General features: G+C 35.4%; 1 protein-coding gene and 1 pseudogene across 2 annotated transcripts in view; one reads left to right on the top strand and one right to left on the bottom strand.

The window, feature by feature from the left end:
* Positions 1–18,875, top strand: part of DACH1 (dachshund family transcription factor 1) — a 435,501-nt gene that overhangs the window by 21,185 nt on the left and 395,441 nt on the right. The window lies entirely within an intron of this gene.
* LOC108582907 lies at positions 174–605 on the bottom strand (annotated as a pseudogene).

Here is an 18,875-nt window from a genome sequence, read left to right as displayed (position 1 = left end):
CACTGCCACATCCACCTCCTGGCTTCAAGTGATTCTCGGGCCTCAGCCTCCTGAGTAGCTGGGATTACAGGTGCGCGTCACCGCTACGGGCTTATTTTTCTAATTTTAGTAGAGACGGGATTTCACCACGTTGGGCAGGCTGCTCTCTGGACTCCTGACCTCAAGTGATCCACCGGCCTCAGCTTCCCAAAGTGCTGGGATTACAGGCGTGAAGCACCACACCCGGCCGATTTGACAAATAGACTTTGATTTATTTACTTTTCATTAGTCTAAATCTTTGAGGGGTACAGCATCACATGGATTCTGTGTCCAATGGCCTTAGCAGGAAGATTGCTTTGGAATTTAGCATGAACCATGCCACTGTTTCCGTGCGCCTGAGTGAATCTTCCTCAGATGACTCTGGTTTGGTTTGGTTTGCTGCCAGGAGTCACTGTGCTGTTCTTTGCTTTGTGTACTTAAGCACATCTCTTGCCCAAATACAATTCAGTTTCTTCTTGGGCATAAACACCTGCAATTTTGAGAAGAATGAGCTCCCTTTGGATCTGGAGACCCACTCCGCTTATAGCCAGCAAAAACATGGCCTTCGACCACGGCCTTCCAGACATACTTTCTTTTAGAAATCCTGTTCCCAGTAGGCCCCGTAGGCTCCAAGATGGCGGGAAAAGACTGAAAAATGTTAACGAGTTCGTTATCATCATAGGGACGCTTATCACACAACAAACAGTACAGATAAGGTCATAATTTGCTTATAAGATAAAATTTAAAATTGTAGTGTTAATTTATTAATCTTATTTATATCTTTAGATTAGTGGTCCTCAGTGGGGAGAAGGTAATACATAAGGATACTGGATTATTGTCTATTATAATTCCAGTCCTTTCTTGACAAATTCGAGTTCACGCTCCATACTTATTTCACAATTCCATCTCCATAATACTGTCAGAGTTAGCTATTTTGATTATGGTTTGTATATAATTCCCTATTCATTTAAATGGGTTGTTTTCAATAGCTTAAGAACCATTTAACCAGACATATAATTGGGGTTTAAACATTATTTTATGGTAAATAAAGACTACTGTAGGCAGTTTATAATAAAGTTTCTTTCCAGTTTTTAGACTGATATGTAACTACGGCAAGTTTGGGAGTAGGGACTTTTTCTTCACATGCTGTCATCTAGAATCAGCTTCATCATCCCATGTCAATGACCCACTTGTATAAGTTCTTCCATCCAGTTAGTTTGCCATTTTTTGATGTCTTTAGGTTATTATTATTTATTTTCACAGCCAAAAGGTATTATAGTTTGGTACTTGGCATCCTCATATTGCACATGAATAACTTGTTTATCATATTGGCACACTTTCATGATGTGCAAATTCCTTGGTGGGGTAATTCTTAACCTTGCCCATCTGTGTTTATTCACTTTATTTATAGTAACATTTTTAGAAAATTGACATATAACAATTGCACATATTTATGGGGTACATAATGATGTTTTGATACATGTGATCAGGGTAATTACCATATCCATCATCTCAAACATTTATTTCTTGATGTTGGGAACATTAATCTTCCTTCTAGCTATTTGAAACTATATCCCATATTATTAACTATACGTACCCTATAGTGCTATGGAACACTAGAACTGACTCCTCTTATTTAACTGTAATTTTGTGTCCTTTGACAAATCTCTTCCTCTTCCCTCCTTTCTCCTGCCCTTCCCAGCCTTTAGTATCCACTGTTCTACTTTTTACTTCTGTGACATCAACTTTTTGAAGCTTCCACATGAGTGAGAACATGTAGTGTTTACCTTTCTCTTTCCGTCTTACTACATTTAACATGATATACTCCAGTTCTATCCATGCTGCCTTGAATGAGAGGATTTCATTCTTTTTTATGGTTGAATATTGTTTCACATTTTCTTTAATCAAGTGTGGGTAGTAACAGTTTTTTCACCAGGTTAGTTATTATATGGGGAAAGTGATGGAAGTCTTGTTAAGGTAAGGCGTTAACGGTGGTATAGCTAAATTTTGTGTTTTTTCTGTTATTTCTGTTAATGTGTAGTGTCTCATCAATGTCATGTCAACGTCTTGAATCACAAAAGATCATGTATAAATGATATATTGCATCAATTAAAAACAAAAAAGTATTATTTCTTACTCATTTAGGAGAAGAGGTACAGTATTTCTATATAATATGTAGCAATGACTCCCCTCTTTTTAATGGTGGTTTGTTGAATTACATCAACTGTATGTTGAAAAGGTGGGCTACATCCTGATGTTTCTAATTTTTTTTTGCTTCTACTCATGATTGAACCTATTGGTGGATGACTAAATGCATGGATTCATTGCCAACTCCTGCCTTGCTTGCCTGTCTAGGATTACCTGTACTATTTATGCATAACCTTATGTCATTTCAAACTAACAGTATTTTGTGAAACTAACTAAATTCATGGAAACCTCAGTAGTTGAGCCTTAAAACCATAATTTTAAGCATACCAGAATCACTCAGTTCTAAATTCTATTAATGGATGCTCTTGGAAGTCTCAAATCTTTACTTTTTCTTTCGTCACTTTTAGTGCTAAGATTCAGGCGAGGGGCCCTTCTGTGGGAAAATAAGAATATGCTGAAGGAAGTAGTGCCATTTTCATTTCCTCTAGGGACTTCTGTCTTAATGGGCTGGCTTTGTCCTTTTTCTCCTATGCAGTTTGATTCTTTGCATTTATGACTTCCCTAGGGCAATAATTTGCAATGCTTTGCAAATAGTATGCTCATTTAAATATTGATAAGGAATAAATGTTCCTAGTTTAAGCAATGGGCAAAGCTGCCTGTAACCGGCACCATAAACATATCCTCCTAAATGACCCTGATACAATGCATGGTTTGCGCACTTTCCTTTGGTTCAATGTACATCAAAGAGTGTTGCACGTGGAGCTTGGTATATAATACATTTGAAGTGAACTTTCAGCCTCCCTTGCATGTGTTTAATAAACAAGAAAAGCTTCTTGAAGAATTGTAAACTTCAGTCTAGTATGGAAAATTTGGAACATAGAGTACTATCATTTTTCAAAATCCAATAGAATCCTAGAAGCATCAGTACTATGCTTTAAATAACATTCATGATTGGGCACAGTGGCTCACACCTGTAATCCCAGCATTTTGGGAGGTTGAGGTGCGCAGATTGTTTGAGCCCTGGAGTTCAAGACCAGTCTAAGCAACATAGTGAAGCCCTGTCTCTATAAAATACAAAAATACCAAAAAAAAAAAAAAAATTAGCCAGGCACCTGTGGTCCCAGCTACTAGAGAGGCTGAGGGGAGAGGATTTGTTGATCCCAGAGGTTGAGGTTGTGGTGAGCTGTGCCACTGCACTCCAACCTGGGTGACAGGGTAAGACCCTGTCTCAAATGAATAATAAATAAATAAGTAACATGCAGTACATTTAAAAATAACTTAAAGAGTGTAATTCGATTGTTTGTGACTCAAAGGATAAATGCTTGAGTGGATGGGTACCCCATTCTCCATCAAATCTTGTGATTTCATGGCATTCACATGTTTTAGGTTTCAGAAAATATATAGCTGCCAGCAACATGAAGGTTACCCTATTTAGGTTTCTTCTAAAACATACAATAAAATATGGGATACCCCATTCTCCAAAAAATATGCTTTTTTTCACATTGCATGCCTGTATCAAAACATCTAATGTATATACCTACTATATACCCATAAAAATTAAAAAAAATAATAAAAAATAAAAATAACATTCAGGTAATGCAAAAAAGAACCCATACACATTTTTCATAGTGCAGTGGTTTCAATATATAAATGATAGAAGTGTGTCTCTTCCATAAATGATAAAATGTTATTGAAAATGAAGATTCTCTTTAAACAAATCATGCTTCATCTGAGCATTTACCTTGTTAGCCGGTGCTCTAACAAGACACCCAATTGACGAGTCAGAAGAATAGATATCTTTTGATTGTAAAATCATTTTCAGCCTATCGTTAACCTCACTGAGTAAATTGTAAGGGGAAATATTTTAGTATTTTAAAATTTAACTGTGAGTAATAGGTGAGTATTTAAATAGGTTCTTCTTTTTTTTTTTTTTTTTTCCTTCTAACCTCCACTAGCAATTCCCCATAATCCTTTACCATTGTATTTCCAACTCTCCTCGGAATTCATGCCATTCTTTCCTCTACTTGTCACATTACTCTGCTATCAGAGTCCTTTATAAAAATTTTTTTAACTTTTTTTTTTCAGACTGGGTCATGCTCTGTCACCCAGGCTGAAGTGCAGTGGTCTGATCACAGCTCATTGCAGCCTCAATTTCTGGGGCTTGGGTGATCCTCCCACCTCAGTCTCCGGAGTAGCTGGGACTACAGATGCACACCACCATGCCTCGCTAATTTTTTAATTTTTAATAGAAACGGGGTTTTTGCTATTTTGTCCAGGCTGGTCTTGAACTTCTGGGCTCAGGCAATCAACCCACCTTGGCCTCCAAGTGCTGGGATTACAGGTGTGAGCCACCATGCCCGACCATAAAATTCACACTATGAAGTGTTTTCTCCAATTCTGCTATCAATATTATTTTTTGTTCACTTACCTTGTGCCAAGCACTAATTGGAGTGCATTTCTTATCTCACTTAATCCTCATAGCAGTCTTATCTCCATTTTATAGAGGAAGATATTGAATTACAGAGAAGTTAAATAAATTGCCCAAGGAAACAGGTACTAAATGAGTTATCTCAGGCTTTCTGATTCCAAATTCTACACTCTTTATTACACTACACTTGTAGCCTAAAATGAGTTGTGTAACCCATTTGAACTTCAGTTTTCTCATTTATCAGTCAGGGAGCCTAATGCCTAACCAGCAAGATGAAAATTTGGGGAAAGGAGGTTGAACTATGAAAATTATGAATTATGAGATGTTTGTAAACTATGTAGAAGTTAGTAGGAATTCAATAAATGTTTTTGTCATTTTCATTTTTCCAGTTTTCCAGGTCATACTTAGGAACTAAGGGTCAACAATTAGGACTTACAATAGAAAACTCATAATGATCAACTTACTGGCAGCAGCTCTTCAGTGACCTGTTGGGTTTTTTTTCCCCCCATTTCTAGGCAGTTCGGTCCTCCTTGGTAGTAATATTTGTTTGTCTCCAGTGTCACAAACAGCTGTGCTTGTTTAAGTGAGACAACCACCATCAAGAAAAGACTCAAGGCTGGCAGCTGTAACTAAATTTAATTTTCACCTACATTTCACAGTTTATTTATGGTGAGAAGTGCTTCTATTCAAGCATCCTTTCAGTGAACCAAGAAAAATGGGCATATCCAGGCTCTGTAAAAGAACTGAAACTTTGGGATTTTGTTAGAGGTAAAATTAAATAAGGAATTTTTTCCTTATTAGAAAATAGGTAGTATCCATTAATCAACCTCTTGCCACCTCCTCCCTACCTGCTCCCCCTTCCCTGTGTGCAATTATTATGTCAATTAAAAATAACAATAGAAGCAAAAAAAGAAAAAAGATATCATTATTTTTTAAAGTTCTCTTTTGAGTTGCCTCACAGCACATATACATATTAAATTTTTATATTAATGCTGTTAGAAACCCTGGGAAGAAAATATTGCAGCAGATGAAAGGCAGGTTTAGAAGACAGCAAATAAAGTGGTTTAATATTTATAAACTTTTTAGAGTTGAAATCTTGTGATTTCATGGCATCCACATATTTTAGGTTTCAGAAAATATATAGCTGCCAGGAAAATGAATATCCTCTTCATGAAGATTACCCTATTTAGGCTTCTTCTAAAACATCCAGTAAAATACCTCCTTGGGCTGGTGAAACAACTGTATCATCATAATCTAGATAGAAGCTAAGAAGTTTTTTGTGTTTCCCATCGCAACTTTGCACATGTTCTTTAATGTTTGTAAGGCAGAAAGAAAAGTGATAAACTCTTCATCCAAGCCCATAAATCACATCCATCTTGGAAATCTAAGCTTAAAGACATGAATATAAAAAAATTGAAATCAAATTTATCTGCTCAGATATTGATGTGGTGATTAGAAGTTCTTTTTACATACTTTACTGCCTTGCTCTATTTTTATTTTATCACTTCTCTTACTCATTTTGCAATTTTCATTATTCTTTATCCTAACTTTGTAGCAATGGCAAAGGATACATCTACATTAATGAATTTAAAGCTTCTGAAATGAAAGCAAAATAAGCAGACATAAATATGTAAAGGCCTAGAATGAGAATGTGAAAAAATAAAGTTATTTTTCATGGATTGTAAATTGGTCTGGCTGGAGATTAGGATATATCTGTTGATCAGGGTTGTGAGATTGCTCTTGAAATATAGGTACCGGTCAGCTCAGGAAGGGCCCTCTGTGATATAATTAAGGAATTTGAACTTTATATTGTAGATAACAATAAATCACTGGGAGATTTTTTTTTTTCCATTGCAAGATTTTTAATTAGGGGAATAATATGATTGAATTTGTGTTTTGGATAGGTAACACAAATTGAAGGCATTTTAAACCAGAGATTTTAATCATAATCTAGTTTTAAATAACTAAGGCTTTAGACCCAGCATGGTGGCTCATGCCTGTAATCCTAGCACTTTGGGAGGCTGAGGTGGGAGGATCACTTGAGGCCAGGAGTTTGAGACCAGTCTGGCAAATACAGTGAAACCCGATCTCTACTAAAAATAGAAAAAATTAGCTAGGTGTGGTGGTACGCACCTGTAATTCTAGCTACTCAGGCAACCAAGGCATGAGAATTGCTTGAACCCAGGAGGTGGAGGTTGTACTGAGCCAAGATGGTGCTATTGCACTCCAGTCCGGGTGACAGAGTGAGACTTTGTCTCAAAAAAATAAAAACAAAGAGATAAATAAATAAATAAGGCTTTAGTGAGGATATAGGGAGGAAAACATAAAGAAAAAGTAAACTAAAATGGAAAGACTGAAAGAGACGTGTGGGGAAAGAAAAGTAAGTTGACATTAATTCTCTAATTTTTGCTGAACAGTGTTGTAAGTCCAAGATCATGAGGAGAAGGTTTAGTGAACATAAGTAATCCATTTTGAAGACTTTGCGTTAGATGCTTGTGTATTATTCAGGGGATGTTAGAAACATATATTTGGAACTCAAGGGAAAAGTTAGGGTAGAAGTCCTAGGTGTTAACTTTTTTTTTTTTGCGACGGAGTCTCACTCTGTCGCCCAGGCTGGAGTACAGTGGCCCGATCTCAGCTCACTGCAAGCTCCGCCTCCCGGGTTCACGCCATTCTCCTGCCTCAGCCTCCGGAGTAGCTGGGACTACAGGCGCCTGCCGCCACTCCCGGCTTACGTTTTGTATTTTTAGTAGAGACGGGGTTTCACTGTGTTAGCCAGGATGGTCTCGATCTCCTGACGTCGTGATCCGCCCACCTAGGCCTCCCAAAGTGCTGGGATTACAGGCGTGAGTCACTGCAACCGGCCTGGTGTGAACTCTTAAAGGCAATTTGAAGAAATTTAGGAGCTGCGAGTTTTAACCATAAAATAATGAATGAGGTTTTTAGATGGATTTCAAAATAACTCTATTAATTGACATTTTAATAATTTCTTTATGATATTAAAAGCACTGATTTTTTCTGTCTTCTGGATTCAAGTAACTTTGAAAACCACCTATTAACTTTTAAAAGAAAAAAGCATTCTTAATAATTCTCAGAGGTCAAATATTATTTTTCCATTATGAATTATTCAAAGTGAAATGGAAGTCAAACATAGAGACCTGCAGAGAGCAAGTCTTCTGTGCTGCTGAGTCATGACTGTGACTCGAAGAAATACCTTTATTGTGTTTGATTCTGAGCTCGTGATAATAACTAGTGTCAAAAGATGGGAACATTCTGTACCGGAATTTGAAAAATACCATTGAATAAAAATGAAAGTCTGTTAACAGAATTCACCTTAAACTGTAAGCTGACCTTTTAATAGAAAAGCTGTTGCAAACCACAAAGGTAGGCTCCACGGAAGGTAGCCGCAGATTGAGTTTGCAGAGTGTACTGGCTGATTCAATCCAATGCTAATGGGAGGACAAGTGTAAAGGATAGTGCCTTTAAAATAAACACAGACAATTAGGAGCAACAAATGAAAATCATGATACCATTGAGAAAGTGAGAGGGCATGATCCGGTGCAAGTCATTCTCAATTAACAAACTAAAATTGCTTCAAAATTACTTTTTAACTCAACTCTGTCCCATCAGATGGCTTATAAACAATCATGCACATTGCTTTGGTGATACAATTGTTTCAAGGGATTGATACCAGAATTTGGTTTCACTATATCTTTATCTTAACAATTCTATGTAGTATTTTTAACTCTTAGAGTCTGTATGTAATAAACATTCTTTTCTTCACCAAATTGCTGAGTTTATGTGTGCCAAAATATTTTTGTTAAATAAGGGAACACACTTATAGTCAAAACCAATGTACAAAGCTATGACAGTTACATCTACTGGAGAATCATGTGTTGTTCTCACTGAACTCCTTTTTGCTAAAACTTCTCCATTTATGAAATTCCTTAATACTATGCAGAATTTATATATTAAACAATAAACTCCACATCTGCAAACTTTAAATCATCTATTAACTTTAAAACATCTATTAGCAAAAATTATCCCACTGGGGGGCAATAAGAATCGAGTCTACCAGTTTTGTTCTTAGTTTTTGAGTTTATATTTCTCTTACACCTCTTCACTAATAATTAAAAGCAGTATCAACATGGTTTTGAAGTTTAAGCTATCCAAGCCTTTTGTAGGTTGGCACTTCTTAGACCTTTCATACTGACATATCTGTTTTGCCTGCTATCATTCCTTTGCTTTAATCATTTCTGATCTGATTGAAAAGGAAAGTAAGCAGTGTTAATTTTCAGAGTTTACCAATGTTGACCTTCTACCTGCAGTGGAGAAGTGGTGATAAGTAGTCATAGCAATTACCCAAGTTTCCAGCTCAGTTGTCTATTACACTCTCACTACTTCAACAGGGTGTTAAAAAAAACAAAAAACAAAAAACAAAAAACACCGTATTTTAGAAATGCTACTTTACAATTGAATAAATAATAGTATTATAGAATGAGTATTAATATAAGATACTTTTATCTATTATTGAAGTTAGTGAATCCAACAGTCATTTCATAGTAGGTCTACCCAAACGCTTTCAAGGAAATAAATGCTTTTATATATTATCATATGTGTAAAACTACACCACGCATAGATTTAACTTAAATTCCAAATGAGGAAGTATATTTACTCAATATTACCTTGAATTTGCCACTAGAGAATAATGTATTTTCATTTCCCCCTTATCTTTCGTATTTCACATTGTTACTCTCTCCTGTTACTACTAGAATTAAGAGGCCTCAGAATTGTGTGTGTGTGTGTGTGTGTGTGTGTGTGTGTATAAAGTGATGAAAACTGTATTTTATGTATTCAATGAATATTTGTTATGCACCTAATGTATGACAGGCATTTCTTCCAGGTGTTTTGGATAAAAATCCCTACCCTCATAGGGCTTACATTCTAGAACTCATGGTTAGGGGTAGAGAGAGGCAATAAAGAATTAACAAAATCAATAAGCAAATTACATTAAAAATAGGACAGAGTGAGAGGGCTTGGGGTATGAAGAGTGGGCTAGGTGAAATTTTAAAAAAAGTGGTCAGAATGAGGCCTACCTCATTGAGAAAATGACATTTGAGTCAATATTTGAAGGAGATGTGAAGAGTTCAAAGGCATTTTAACAGAGCTTATTTCTCTTTGCATTTTCTCTCGCTTTGATTTCTAGCTTAGTAGAGTAGGGAAATAGGAAGTATGGATCAGAGTTAATGCTATAAAGCTTTGCATTATCTACAAGTAGGAAAAGATTACATTTTTTTTCCTGCAATTCTAAGGGACAAGAACAAACTATGCTACAGATAAAAACTAGGTTTTAAGATCTTTTCTCTACCACTTGCTGGCTTGGGGATTGTAAGCACATTATTTAAAGTCTACGAGTCTTAGCTTACTCATCTAAAAATGGAATAATCTTGTGTGACATTAAATGAAATCATGCATATTAAGCACTTAGCACAGTGAGAGACATAATAAACACTCAATAAACATTAAGTTTTTGTTTAATATTTTAGCCTTTTTTGAAAATGCAGAATTCTTCATAGCCTACAAAATGGGACTTTAACGAGAAATATCTAGAATACTCTATAATGGTACCTTTTTTCTCAATATGGTGAAAGGAATAAACTGTGTGATTCTGAATTCTTTGGCTAGATTTATTATTAGCCAATTATTGAGCAAGAGAAGGTAACACTATTACCAGTTCCTCAATCTCAGTACCTATGATAAACTGAATTCAAGGGTTCTGCTCTTATTTGGAGTGTCAGTGAACTATTTTATTTTTTCAAGTTGGTAAATAGCCTGCAGTGATTACCATTCACTTGGTTTTGTATTAAGAGGTATGAATATTTTAATATAATAGAAAATTTCCAGATCTCCGTGATTTTATGAGATAGTAGAAGATTTCTAGGAGAATGTTAGAAAATGAGTCTGTGTAAACTTTAATGTAAACTTCTTTAAAGTGATTTTGTTGTTGTTGCTTGTTACAAGATTGACTTTCATCACTTCTTTCATCCCTTCAGAGTGGCATAGATAGGGTAACCATGAAATTAATTAGCCAAACTAGGACACTCTTGAGAATAAACAGAGACAATGTTACTAATTCTGTTGGGACAATAGGAATAAACTAGGACTATCGCGGGCAAATGGGGATATATACAGTCATGGACCAATAGGGCCGCTTTTTTTTTTTTCACCAATACATAAAGGATCAATCACTAGTAGCTTAGAGATGAGCAGTTTTTTGAAAGTCTGAGATAATTATTACCTCAGGGATAATTTTAGGAGACAAAACAAAATTACCTTACTTGGAGGCAGGCCAAGAGAACAGAGTTCTTACCCTTGTTGTTTTATTTTCATTTTAATAAGCGTTACAGAGTTTCTCATGAATGACAGTGATTGCAAAATTGATTAAAAGCTCATTTTAATTCAGACTTCTCCATACAACATCTTTTCTTTAGTTTACTTCTTCCAGTCCTTTTGCTCTGTTTCTTGTATTTGTATACATCTCGGTAAACAAGCCTTTATTTGCCTTGGCAAGCTTTAGGTATTTTATTCATTCACTGAACAGGCCGGTTTCTTTTCTAACAGACTGGTGGTTTACCATTTCAAACAGCTCCCTTTGGTCTATTTTGGTCTTATTGTGACTCTCTGAGCCAACATTTCCAAAGTGTTCACCAGCAAATATGTTGGAAGAACAATGAATTTTGGTGGGGAGTTGAGGAGAAATGGGAACAATTTTGGCAAGCTTGCTTTTCTGTCTTCTTATCTGTTTGGCAAATTCCTGGGCTGAGCCTCAGCACTAAATTTCTCTCCCTGCACATGGACAAACACTGAGAGAAAGACAAATGTGGGAAAAGGGAAAAGTAGAAAAAGCAGAGGTAAAAATGCAACGCCTGGGATTTTCAGAATGCTGACAAATATGTGGGTATCTATTCAGCTACCAAAAATTACGCATCTTCTCTGATTCCCAATGCAAAAATGTGCACATGATTTCTTTGATCTCAAATGAGTATTATTCCCAATGCCATATTAAAGTCGCAGTTTTTGAAACAGGAAAACAAAACCAATTTTAATAGTGCATCAAAAGAATTCTATGCCACTAAAATGTTAAGGTCGGTCAACCCTTTGTAAAGTGAGAGAATGGGTCAAACATAGGCTACAGGGGGGTGCAGCGAGGCAACAGAGCCGTTAAAAAGTGTGTGGAATTATATGCTGAATTCTTCAAGTTCTGACTTCATTCTTGGGACTACTTTCTTTTATATAGATAGTGATTCCAGAAATAATGTCCCATAATAGTATTTCAGAGGTGCTCTTGGGCACAATAGCTCTAGATAGTGGAGATTAGGTAGATATTTGGGGTCTTACTTCATGGGCTTGTTATATGATAACCTTTGCATCATCCATTTTGCCTCTAATCACGTTTTCCATTTCTGGTGTGTGCTTCCCTCATAACCCTGTTTTTATATCATAACATTTGCTATATCAGCACCCATTCTCTTTCCACTGCTCAGTTTTAAATAGCTTCATTATGAAAAATATAGTACTTAAAAACACGGCACAAATGTGTATTACTTCAGCACAAGATAAAGAGATTATTGAGAAGTGCGCTGACTGTTGAAGTAACTTTATCCTAAGGGATATTTCACTACTTTAATTGATTTTTTCTGTCCATTTTATTAAGAGTCCTTGGAGAAGGTAAATGGTAGGTTACCTCCTGGAAACAAAGGAGCATTTGACATATTTGTTATGACTACCAGTGTGTCCATACTTTCGTAATGTTAAACATTTTTTTCATCATTTCTAAATTACTTATACTGATGAATAAAAAGATGAGGATCGGTTAGTTCCAATTCTAGCTAGGGTCTACTTGATTTTTAAATATCTTGTGCTATTTGAGAGAATTACCTACATTTTACTTGTTTACGCTAGTGAATAAATTGTAGTTTTGACAAAACTAGGGATTACAATTTATTGTATCAATTACTATAAAAACATTTTTTTTTTTTTTGAGACGGAATCTCGCTGTGTCTCCCAGGCTGGAGTGCAGTGGCGTGATCTCGGCTCACTGCAAGCTCCGCCTCCCGGGTTCACGCCATTCTCCCGCCTCAGCCTCCCAAGTAGCTGAGACTACAGGCGCCCGCCACCACGCCCGGCTAGTTTTTTGTATTTTTAGTAGAGACGGGGTTTCACCATGTTAGCCAGGATAGTCTCGATCTCCTGACCTCGTGATCCACCCGCCTCGGCCTCCCAAAGTGCTGGGATTACAGGCTTGAGCCACCGCGCCCGGCCTATAAAAACATTTTAAGACACTTTTTTATTTTAGCTTCACAAAGCCATCCTAGACAAAATTGTATGACACTGTCAAAGGTCTTTAAATGGCGTCTCTCACTGCTCTGAGTTATAAAAGTTTAGATGAATGAATACTCTTATAAATCAAAAAAGCTTATAAAGTCCCCAGGCTCTGTTGCCAAATCCCATAGTTGTGTGGGCTCTGAATTGTGATGTTCATACAAGTTCAGATATAGTTAAGTTCCAACATTATCACTCCCATCTGAAATTAGGATACTGTAAAAAAAATTACGATGCTACACGATATGTTTACAAATCTCTGTTTTAGTCTATCAACATTGTTGTTTTCCATGATTCTCTCCACTTATACTTCAAGTAGTAATGTGTACAAATTAGGTTAATGGATGCTTTCAAACAAAATTTAGTTTAAATTTGTTTACTTCTCCTTGTAAATAAAGAGAAACAAAATAAAAAGGATGAAACTATGAGACTTTCATGAGCCTCTTTAAATAAGCTAGCTCTGTGTCTGGGCGAAAGTGACCCACATCCACTGGACCATAGAACCCATCCTTCAGTGGGTTCTGGGGCAGGTATTTCTCACTGAACCTCACTAGTACTCCTAACCCAAGTGCTACAAATGAATCTGATGCACTGGGATTCTTTTACATCAATGTTAGTTCTCCCTTACAAAATATTTTCTTTTCTTGTAGCTTTTAAAACGTTCTATTCACGTAGATCTAAGAAGATTCTAAAGGTAGGGCAACTTCCCTGTTAGCATCTTTCTGAAGCTATATGGATTTCATTAAAAATAAAAATAAAAAAGGGAGGGAGCAGAATTCAGATTGTTTTACTTAATTGTCTTCTCTCAAAAAAAAAAAGAGGAAAAATAGAGATAAATTAATTACCTTTTTAGAATAGTAGGAGATATCTATACATAAAAACAAAGCAATTTAATGTTGGCTTGGTCGTTTAACTTAAATACAATTGAAATGAGAATAAACAAAATAAAACAAACTGTTTTAATTGAACCTAGGTGGCTGGATATCATGCCTTCTCTTACATTTTTACATTTTCCAGTAGTAGAAGGTGTCTTATTTTGAGAAGCTATATTGATCAAGGTCTATCATTTGAACAAGTTCCTCTTCTATAATAACAGAAAAAATTCAGGTAGTTCTAACTCTAGCTATGATCTACTTGATTTTTAAGTGTAATTTTCTATATGGGAATATTCAACATAAGTTTTAGTCATCTACAGCAATTTGTTGACAAGAATAGAGATTGCAACTTATTTTATGAAAAATTACTATTAAAACATTTTCTTAGTTTAACTTTTTCTACTTTTTACATTAAAAACAAAAATCAAAACACTTTTTTTTTATGTTTATGCAGGCCCCATGCATTTTAGCTAATAGTTACTTTTGACAATATCTAACATGTTGGAGTCAAATTATTTTGCTATTGGGGAGAACAATACTCTAATTTTTACCCTGAATTGTTGCCTTATTGTTTGTATTCAATGGCAATGTTATACATTTCGAAGAAATAAATATTCTCTTCTTTTGTCAATAAGAGATCCACTTCATTTATTCCCATTTAGTTGTCTTCTCTTTGTCAGGATTTAGACTAATGAGAAAATCTTAGAAAGATCCTTTACTATCTAAACACCAAGCACGCAAATGCTTCTCAATAGAAATAACACAAGAAATGCGTTCAAAGACAATACCTAGCCTGAGAAATTCTTGTGTGCTGACAGCTCTCCAACAGTGTTGTCACAGCAGGAAGACATCAGTTGAAGAAACAGATAGTGACCTCAAAAAAAAGTCTGGTCAGCAGTGTGGACAGGGTTTCACAAGATTATAAATCACCCCAGGGTCGCTCTGTTCCCACCATAAAGAGAGCATGGTCGTTTTATTGTAATCTAATAAGAGATGGGAGCAAAGGACAGCTCCAGTGTGTGTTTGCAAAAAAAATTCTTGATTACAGTTTCAAAACTATACAGTTTCCCTGCTATTGAAGTGCAGATTATAGGGGTTAAGGCCATGTTAGGATTGGATTACCTTTTTATAGCTGTATGTTATCCCTCGGTTCATGAATCAGAAAGTACTTAAATTAAACTGAACATTTGGGAGCAATCCCAGTATGTAGCATGGTGGTAGAAAATTAATCATGATTTGGTGATAGATTATTAAGCTGTTCATTTGAAGGGGGTCTTTCATAGAATCAGAAGATTAACTCTCTGGTGGGTATATAGTAATACAGAAAAAAGCCTACCCTATATATCACAAGTTATGTTAGGACTCGTTTTAAAGGGGAATTATTTAATGAAAGACAGCACACATTTATATAAAAATGTGTATAAGAGATCAAAACATTAAGTCTGGATTGAATTACTAGCAGATTTTCAGTTCCTTGGATCTTACTATTTTTTTTTTTTTTTACAATACTAACTTGTATTTATTAGTTTCTGTGTTTATTTTTATATAATACTATTTAACTTAATCTACGTGGTTACTAAATATTTTAAATGGGGCATTTTAACATGAGAAAAACTAAATTCCATCTTCAAAATACTTATGAATAAAAAAGTTACTCCAATTAGATTGAAGGCTACTGAGGAAATAGTAGCCACAATTTTGAAGGAAAACACTAAATGTGATGACATTTTAAAATAGCACATGCCTCTTCATTTGCCCTAGCAGCACTTCATGTGGTGGTGAAAAGGGTTTAACTTTATTCAGTCATTTTATCATTTGTACTTAAGCTTCTTCAACGCTATTTGATCTATATACATTTCTGGGACCATAATCAGGCATCCTACCATTTAAATGGATTTTATTCCCTAACTTATCGCCTTTGCTTTGTCAGTTTGTTCCTCTGGAACCATGCTGACATCTCAAGATAAGTCCTATCAGTCTTGGACTATTGACTGAATTTGATTGTGAAGAAGCCATTGCTTAGAGTAGAGAGAAACAGGGTGAGGTGTTATTGCTAAGAATATATTTTATGTTATGGTTCCAAAACCCAAAAGTAAATAAGATGGGATTTGCAGCTCTTCCTTTTTTTATTAGGTGTAAGATAGACTTTGAGGGCTGTTTTTGTCTTCTGTCTTCTTTTCCCTTCAGAAGTCACAAACCTAGTGGTTTTGCTCTCATTTACTTTCTTGAGCAGAGATGAATGTGAAAGGGAATTCTGGCTCTCGAAGGATGTTAGACTGGTCGGTTAAACATAGTGGGTCTTTAATTCATCTCAGTTTATTTTCCACTTGTCAATTTCTCTTTGTCTCTTTCTCATTTATACATGCTTAAGTAGGTGAGTAGACAGATTTCACTGTTTCTCTTTGCCTTAGACTTTCTCTAGTGTTGCTAAAAGTGCTACGACAGGAACTGGAAACTGGAAATGATCAATATCCAGACAAGTTCCATTATTTTTTGAATATAGAAAACATTTGTGACTTCTTCAACTTCCATTGGCTGAAATAACAAAAGCTCTGAATGTCACTGCAAATTCAAGTTGCAAATGACCAGAACGATAGTACTCAATTTCTTATTCTAATTTATGCTAACTTGATTCTGTTTCCTATTGGCTATCATAAGAATTTTGCCTATAGAAATAAGATATTTTGCCTATAGAAATAAGATACATTTGATTTCAACCTCTCAGATATTTTCTGAATCTGTTAATGTTGTAGGTGTACTTTTTAACTCTTTCACTACTTATGATAGTAAAATATAAATGAATATATCTACTTAAAATACTTGGTGATTTTAAGAAAGTAAGCCATTCTGATTTCCTATAAGTAGAAAACATATCATTTATCATTTATAGAGGAACTACTCCTCTATTTCTACACTCTCCCTAGGTAAAGCATACAAATTAATTCACAGCAACCACCATCTAACACTGGAATTTCTCATAAGGCTAAGACTTGCACACAGCCATCTGTTTTACATACGCATTTTTTTCTTGCTAATCTTTATTACTGGATGGTCTCAAATAGAAAGTACATAAGTGCAAATGCCAACATGTATTTTTGTTAGTGGTGCTGAATAGACTGGTTAAGGTAGACAAACAAATGTACTTACTTTGATTTATCACTTCTGACATTAGCATGTACCATACTGCTCTCCGGGAAGCAAAATGGTTGCACCTGAGGACAGTGATATAAACACTACTTTGATTATTTGAAACAAACCATTAGGCTTTGATGAAAGAACTATTACCATGGTGGATCCTGTGCATGAAGAGAATGCTCGGAGATAATGGATGAGCAGCCTAAAATTACTTGTTTAGAATTTAAAGAAGTCAAAGCCTAGGTCTTAGGAGGAAATAAGTATATAAAGCAAATTTAATTTTCTATAAATTTATACTGTTGAATTTTTATTGCCAGTGCATACTTAGTTGCAGTGACTTTCTTGTTTTAGATCAAATTTATCGAAATTAGCCAAACTTATTCTAATGTCAAATTCATTGTGTGTGAAAATTAAGTCTAAAATCTTTCTATTCTATTTTTCAAAAATAATTTCCTAAGATCAGGATTTTATTTATTTGCATCTAGAAACTACAATATGTTTTGTCTTACTTATGTATTTAAACACACACAAAGACACACACACAAAACCCAGCCCAATGATAACTTCAATACATATTTATCTTATGTGATTTGTAGATGGAGATTATACTTGATCAAAGCATGCATATAAAATAGAACCACAAACTATTTAAACTTCCCCAGTATAAAGACATTTTATTTAAAAGGTACAAGTTAAGCTAAAATATTTAAGTTTTTGAAGAGGTTAATCCTTTTAACTTTCTTACATTGGTACATGAATATGCGCTGAATGTAAAATCAGACAACTTTACTCAATATTGAAAAGAAAACTCCTGGTCTTCAGATAACAGGATTTAAGTAAATTTTTGTGGGAGGGGAGTGTGGAGGAAGGAGTATGGAGGAAGAAAGTAGAAAGAGGGTTTAGTGAGTACAATCATGGCAACAGTATAAGCATAAGGCAACAGCCTTAGTGGTGTCTGGATAAGGAACATCATGGGTGAACCTGAAAGATTGAAGGCCTTAGAGACTGGAGAAGCCAGGATAAAAGTGAGGAAGAGTGGGTTGCTCAAAGATGGGAACCAGCAGGCTAAAAGGAAAGATCAAACCACAGAGGCACCATGTAATGAAGACACACTCAGCGTTTTTCTTAATTTTGCCTTGAGCCTACCCTAAAACCTGTGAAAAACAAAGAACATCTTAAATCGTCTGTCTTATTAAAATGATTTGCTTTAGAGATGGCACATTATGCTTATGCTAATGTTTCATGGTTGAATACATGCTTTTGTGCTACAAACCGTGGTTTATAGTTTAGAAAATATAAAAGTTTAAAAAGATGTTTAAGGACATTATTTTTTATTACCCTACTTTACATTTGGCTTTAGATGGCACAGGTGTAACTGGCTTAATTCACCAATGAAGAAATATAGGTTTCACAGAGGTTAAAGAACTCACTTAAGGTCAAGAACAGTAAGCTGTGGAGAGAGAAGCAGACACAGATCTTATCACTCTGTCCAGAGCCTTTCCGTTACCCTGTAACGCAGATTAACACTTTTGAAAGATTGTGGTTTCCTGATCCTCAGGGCTCAAGTCTTCCTCAGAAGAGTTTAGCACAGAACACAATGCAAAAAATAAATGTCCCTGTATGATTTCATTTTCAGTATATTTCAAGCTAACTTATATATGAATCTTGTTCACGGGGAGAGGAAGGATGGCTTCTGTTTAGTAGCATTAAACGCAGTCAATTGGTGTTGCAGATATTGACATAGCACCTGAATTTACATAGCTCTGGTGCAGAACCTCTTCTTTACTCCATTAATCAAAAGCTATCAGAAGAATTATAAATTTACAGATAACCTCAGGTAAATAGGAAATGATTTTATGTGATTAATACCACTATTCTTTGTTCCTGTC

This window comes from Papio anubis, chromosome 15 (genome assembly GCF_008728515.1).
Source record: "Papio anubis isolate 15944 chromosome 15, Panubis1.0, whole genome shotgun sequence".
NCBI classification, from domain to species: domain Eukaryota; kingdom Metazoa; phylum Chordata; class Mammalia; order Primates; family Cercopithecidae; genus Papio; species Papio anubis.
This window is presented reverse-complemented; position numbering and strand designations above follow the sequence as displayed.